The sequence below is a fragment of the Piliocolobus tephrosceles genome, chromosome 18 (genome assembly GCF_002776525.5).
Source record: "Piliocolobus tephrosceles isolate RC106 chromosome 18, ASM277652v3, whole genome shotgun sequence".
In the NCBI taxonomy this organism is placed as follows: Eukaryota; Metazoa; Chordata; class Mammalia; order Primates; family Cercopithecidae; genus Piliocolobus; species Piliocolobus tephrosceles.
The window spans coordinates 32,601,065-32,607,930 of NC_045451.1; the positions used below are offsets into that span (position 1 = coordinate 32,601,065).

Below are 6,866 nucleotides of genomic sequence, written 5' to 3' on the forward strand. Positions count from 1 at the left end.
ATCTAATCAACTGCCAGCGTGGCCAGAATAAAAGCAGGCAGAAGAACATGGAAAGGCTAAACTGGTTTAGTCTTCTGGCCTCCATCTTTCTCCCATGCTGGATACTTCCTGTCCCTGAACATCGGACCCCAGTTCTCCAGCTTTAGGATTCAGACTGGCTTCCTTGCTCCTTGCCTTGCAGATGGCCTATTGTGGGACCTCACCTTGTGATCGTGTGAGTCAATAACTCCTTAATACACTCTTCTTCATATATTCATCTATCCTATTAGTTCTATCCCTCTAGAGAACCCTAATACACACACACATATACTTATATACGTACTTACACTACGGTATCCATTCCTCCCTTCTTCCTTACTAACAAAACCTCAGTTGTACCCCCCCGAAATTCTGATTTTCCAAGATTCCCTCATAGCTAGGGATGGCCAAGAGACGTGATCTGAACCCAGAGTCCTAGGCATTCATTTGCTGAAGGTTTCTCAGAAAGTTTTTCTTTTCCTGATACAAGCGCTTCCCCTTCCTTCTTGTTTTTTCCTTTTTGTTTCCCCAACTGGAATATTTAAACAATGTATGCTTTTTGGAAATGCTGAGGCTGGATTCAACTATGACAAACATCCTGAACTTGAAACTTTGCACACATCCATGCTGATTTAATAGAATAACTTCCTAGAAATGGAAATTGCCAGGACAAAAGACATGCATCATTTTTTCATATTTTTGATTGCAAAATACTGTCGGGAGTTGAGTAGCAATTGAGATTCCCATCAGGAGAATGTGAACTCTTCCTTCACCCTTAAAAATTTGGCCCTGCCCCTGCTAAATTTTTGCTAGTTTAATGGAAAGAAATTGTATCACAGAGATTACATTTTTGGTAGTACGGCAGACTAGGAAATGTAGAAATCTTTCTGCTCTAAAAACACCTAGAAGTGGTAGAGAAAAGATAACGAACAGGCTTTCAAACGCACTGAGCTTTGCTAAAGAAAGGGAAATCCTGCAGCCGAAAGGAAAGCAGAGCAAACTGAAACCAAAGAATTAGGAGATCCTGGGGCAGCTGCACTGGATGAAGGGGAGGTGGAAGGGGAGAGGTGCCAATCTTGATACCCAAGAAGCTTTGGATGTAATGGCCACCAACAGGGACAAGAGCTGAGGCCTGGGCCTAGGGCACGCATGCGTCGGAGCTGTGTCAGAATCCTGCATAGAGCCAAGACCTTCTGAGGCTCCCACTCTAGAGAAAAAGGTGACAGAAAAAACAATCTGCTCACTTGCAAAGAGAGATAATGAAATAGCTTATCTAGCTTGTCCAGGGCTCTAGATAGAAAACAAATCTCCCCTGATCATTCATGAGGGCTCTGCCTTTATCTAGGCCTGAGATTCAAATGTATATGATCTACAGGGTCCATTAAGCTCCCACCTCACCCCAGGTGGCACAGAGACAGGGGAAGTGCTTTATAGCTTTTTTTTTTTTTTTTTTTTTTTTTTTTAAGAGTTTAAGAGCTTTTATTTTATTTAATTTTTTTTGAGATGCAGTCTCACTCTGATGCCCAGGCTGGAGTGCAGTGGTGTAGTCTCAGCTCACTGCAACCTCCCCCTCCCAGGTTCAAGTGATTCTCCTGCCTCAGCCTCCTGAGCAGCTGGGATTACAGGCACCAGCCACCACACCCAGCTAATTTTTCTATTTTTAGTGGAGATGAGGTTTCACCATGCTGTCCAGGCTGGTCTCCAACTCCTGACCTCAAGTGATCCACCCACCTCAGCCTCCTACAGCGCTGGAATTATGAGCGTGAGCCACCACATCTGGCTAGGTTTAGGAGCTTTTAATGCTTAGACTGGAAAAATCACAGGCTGGGTTTGTCTTAAATTCACTGGTCCATCTCTGACAGGGAAAGAATTTGCCCCTCATCTTGGCCACAGGTGGGAGCCCAGACTCCTCCCTAACAGGGTCTTCTGAATGGAGAGGGGCTTCCCTCGCAGCACAGTGCGGTGACTCCCCAACCCCAAGGTAAGAAAGCAAGAAAGCAAAGCCACAAGCCAGGCCTATGCAAGACAATTTTTTTTTTTTTTTTTTTTTTTGAGAGTCTCGCTCTATTGCCAGGCTGAAGTGCAGTGGCGCGATCTCAGCTCACTGCAACCTCCGCCTCCTAGGTTCAAGCAATTACCCTGCCTCAGCCTCCCAAGTAGCTGGGACTACAGGCACACACCACCAAGCCCGGCTAATTTTTTGTGTGTGTATTTTAGTAGAGATGGGGTTTCACCACGTTGGCCACGATGGTCTCTATCTCCTGACCTCATGATCCACCTGCCTTGGCCTCCCAAAGTGCTGGGATTACAGGCATGAGCCACCGCGCCCGGCCAAGACACTTTCAAGTGTTGTCTCCATTACCTTCACACAAACCCCATGAGGGAGGCAGCCCACTTTTACAGAGGAGCAGCCTGAGGCCCAGGCTCCATCAATTTGACCATCATAAAGCTCACAAGTCACAAAGCTGGGATGAAAATCCAGGTCTTCTGACTTTCTCACTGCCACACTGAATTCTTTGAGCCAGCCTCAGCCTCTCACGAGAAGGTCACTCTGAATTTCTTGTGCCATGCTTTGTCCTGGCCCAGGAAAGGTCAGCTGAGGGCAGCTGTTTTATAAGAATGGGTAGTTCCTGACAAGGTATTTCCTGCGAAAATGCAAATGGGACCTTAGCAGTCAGTCCAGGGAGCTCCCCATTGAATAGAGACTTCCAAGGAAATGATGAGGTAGAAGCATCTGAAGTGCAACAGCGCACCTTCTGCTGATTCCCTCCCACAGAAAGGGCAACGCTCAGGGAAGGTGAGGAAAGCAGGACTCGGCAGGCTGAACAGGATTGGGATCAAAACTGCCACAGCAGGTTGGAAGACAGTTCAACAGATCGAAGGGTATGTTTCCCGGCAACCAGGGAGCCCAGGAGGACCTCGGGCTTCAGTCCAGGGTGTGTTGTTATCTGCTTGCCCAAGAGTGACTTGGAGGCCTTGAATGTGGCCCATGCCAGGCCCCACGGGCACTCATTTCCATAACCGTGGCAGCAGCCCCAACTCACTTGGTCAGCTCACTTGGTCACTGCCTATTAGCTCTGTTGGCCTGTGGGTTATGGGGAGAGAGATGCAAGAGCCCCTCCACCTGGACCTCTGGCATCAGGCCTGCCAGAGCCATTCGCACCCACTGCTGCACCAGCCGCGCCTCTCCCACCCCAGCCGCACCCCCAGCCACCACACCTGCTGGCAGAGGGCTGCACTAAGATCCCAAGAAGCTGTTCGCGCTGCTTAGCAGGCAGCTCAGCAGGAGTGAGGTTGTGCTCTCTGGGAGCCAGGAGTAGCAGAGAACACAGCTTGTGGACAAAGCAGTGACAGGAGAAGACCTCAGGCTCTCCACAGAGGTTCCAGGGAAAAGCCCCAGAGTCGGGCACCACACTCACCTCTGACTGAGCACCCCAGTCCCAGCACCGACTGCTTAGGGTGCTCTTGGGGAGGTGTTAGCACAGGCCCTCCAATGCCCAGCCAGTCCCAGACCATGTTCACTTCCTCAAAGGGCACTCATGTCTGGGCCGTGCTAAAAGGTCCTGGGTTCGTGCCCAGGAAGAGCACTTCCTTGGGCCCTGGCAGCAGCGAGTCGCAAAGTTGTGATGTGGCTCTTATACAATACTCCACGGGATGGTGAATGAGGCCTGCAGACGCCAAAAACTGCAGTTGGCTCAGCTCAGCATTGAGCCAAAACTCCTCCTCCAGGAAGCCCTCAGCCAACCCTTGAGGACAGAGCTGGGGTTCTCTCTGGGTACCTGCAGGCTCATGGAGGGTCCCTAGTGAAAAAGTCTGAGCCACGACCATGCTGTTGTCAGCTGGTTGAGCCCCCCTACTTTTTTTTTTTGGCAATACATTCCCCATACCGTTAGTGCACAATTCAGCAATTTTTACTGTATTCCTGTGATTATACAACTATCACCTTTATCTAGTTCCAGAAAACTTTCATCAGCCTCCAAAGAAACCCCATATCCATTAGCAGTCCTTTCCCTTCCCTCTTCCCCCAGCCACCTTCTGTCTGTGGATTTGACTGTCTATTCTGCACATTTCGTATAATGCAGTCATGCAAAATGCGGCCTCCGTGTCTGGCTTCTTGGGCTCAGCGTAACGTTTTCTAGGTTCATCCAAGTTGGAACATGGGGCAGTACTTCTTTCCTTTCTTATGGCTGAACAGCATCCCACTGTACGGGTAGCACCCCTTCTGTTCATCTATTCATCACTGATGGACAATTGGTTTGTTTCCACTTTAGGCTTTTTTTTTTTTTTTTTTTTTTTGAGATGGAGTGTCACTCTGTCGCCTGGGCTGGAGTGCAGTGGCATGATCTTGGCTCACTGCAACCACCGCCCCACAGATTCAAGCAAGTCTCCTGCCTCAGCCTCCCAAGTAGCTGGGATTATAGGCACGTGCCACCATACCCAGCTAATTTTTTTTGTATTTTTAGTAGAGAACGGGTTTCATCATGTTGGCCAGGCTGGTCTGGAACTCCTGACCTCGTGATTCACCCGCCTCGGCCTCCCAAAGCGCTGGGATTACAGGCATGAGCCACTGTGCCTGGCACCGCTGTGGGCTATGATGAATAGTGCTGCTGTGCATATTTGTGTACAAGTTTCTGTGTACAAATATTTTCTCCCATTCGGTGTTTTGTCTTTTCACTTTCTTATAATAGCGTCCTTTGAAACATGAAAGTTTTTAATTTTGATGATGCCCAACTTATTTTTTCTCTCATTGCTTGTGCTTTTGGTGTCATATCTAAGACACCATTACTTACTCCAAGGTCACCAAGATTTACCCCTATATTTTCTTCCAATAGTCTTATAGTTTTTAGCTCTTCCAAAATGTCTTTTGATTCCTTTTGAGTTAGTTTTTATAGATGATGTGAAGTAGGGTCCATCTTCATTCTTTCACAGGTGACATCCAGTTGTCCTGGCACCCTTTGTTGAAAAGACAAGACAATTTCCCTATTGACTTGTCTTGGCACTTGATAGTTATATTCATTGTGACTGCCAGAGGATGCAAAAGAAAGCCGAAAGCCAAAAGCCAAAGGAAATTTAGGATTCATTAATAACCATTCCCAGGGTGTCAGTGCCTCTTTTCTGGGACAGACATGTCCATTAGGCCCCTCCACCACCCCTGAGCGTTGCCACTAGGGGCAGCTCTGTCAGTTCTCCAGACATGACTTTTTTTTTTTTTTCCAGCTGTACCTGGATGTAAAAGTCAGTTATGCTTTGATGGCTGTATTCACAAAGCTAGTACAGGAATTGTACAGGTCTTTTGGGCACTGGTAGTAGGTGTTTCTCGGAATCACTGGCCACTTGTTCCTCATAAACAATTTTATTTATTTATTTAGAAACAGAATCTCAGTCTTTTGGCCAGGTTGGGGTGCAGTGGCACAATCTCGGCTCACTGCAACCTCTGCCTCCAGGGTTCAAGTGATTCTTGTGCCTTGGCCTCCCAAATAGCTGGGATTACAGATGTGCACCACCACGCCTGGCTAATTTTTATATTTTTTGTAGAGATGAGGTTTCACCATGTTAGCCAGACTGCTCTTGAACTCTTGGCCTCAAGTGATCTTCCCACCTTGGCCTTGCAAAGTGCTGGGATCATAGGCCTAAGCCACCTCGCCTGGCCCCACATAAACAATTTAAATGCTGGGAAAGTCCATCATTTCAGCAACAGCCAACCTTTCCCTGAAAGCAACTGTTCCCAGCTCCATGAGTGTGGAGTGACCTCAGCAGAGCCTGGACCTCTTAGACCATATTCGCTGGGGAGAATACAGTGGGAAGTCAAGCTGCCCCACTTCTGCAAGACAGCTTGACTTGGGTGAAGTCATATGCGCTGCTGGGTAACTGGATTTACTTCCACTCTCGGATTATGCTCCCGGATCCTGAGTCTTTTCCCTTGTCAGGGCCATAGGCTTGCGATAGCCAAGTCTTCCTGGATTGCTTTGGGAAACATTCGTCACTTAGAGACTTCCTAGCATTTTACCTACAGCTTTACTATAGTGCTGAACAGACTGAATTGTAATACAATTAATAGCTAACATGGATTGAGAATTTCTTATGGGCCAGGCATTGATCTAAGAACATCGCTTGTGTTATGACTAGATACTGCGTTTATGCTCACTTTATAAATGAGGAAGGAAACAGAGTGTTTAGGTAACTTTAGCAAGATCACGCAGCTCATAGGGATTTGGACCCCTGGAGCCTGGCCCCAAATCATTAATCATTCACACACCCAGATTGTGAGTCCTGGAGGACACCATCTGCCTCTGTTGATTTCCTCACGCCCATAAAAAACTGTGTTGAAAGCTGTTCCATGATGATGAACGTGATCAAAAACTATCTTAGTCCATTTGTGTTGCTATAAAGGAACACCTGAAGCTGGGTGATTTATAAAGAAATCACCCACAGTAAAGTGCTTTTTCTCTTTACTCATGGCTTATTTAAGCAAAAATGTCCACATTGTGAGGAATGTCTACAACGAGCAGGGGCTGTTCTGGGTCTTCGGATGTGCCTCTTGCCCATGTGAGATCCCCCCATATAGTCCCCAGGGCGCCAGCAGGGCTAGAGCCAGACCCACTGCTCACTGTAACTCACAAGTAAATACGCCAAAAGCAACACGCAGGCGCCACCGAAGGCTGTTTGCGTGGCCCCTGAGGGTGAAAGACAAACTGAGAAATGCCATTTCAGGATTCCCGGGACATTTCAAAGGTATATGGGGACAATAGGACAGAATATTTGAAATCAGGTTTTGCTGAGGAGATCTTGACTGTGAAGTCTCCATAAATTGCTAGGCCAACAACTTGATTTAATGAAGCTTTGCGTGA

At 47.5% G+C, this 6,866-nt stretch overlaps 1 pseudogene; it reads right to left on the reverse strand.

Annotated features, from left to right (window-relative positions):
* Positions 1–3,079: 3,079 nt before the first annotated feature.
* Positions 3,080–3,582, reverse strand: LOC111539583 (annotated as a pseudogene).
* Between the last annotated feature and the right edge of the window lie 3,284 nt (positions 3,583–6,866).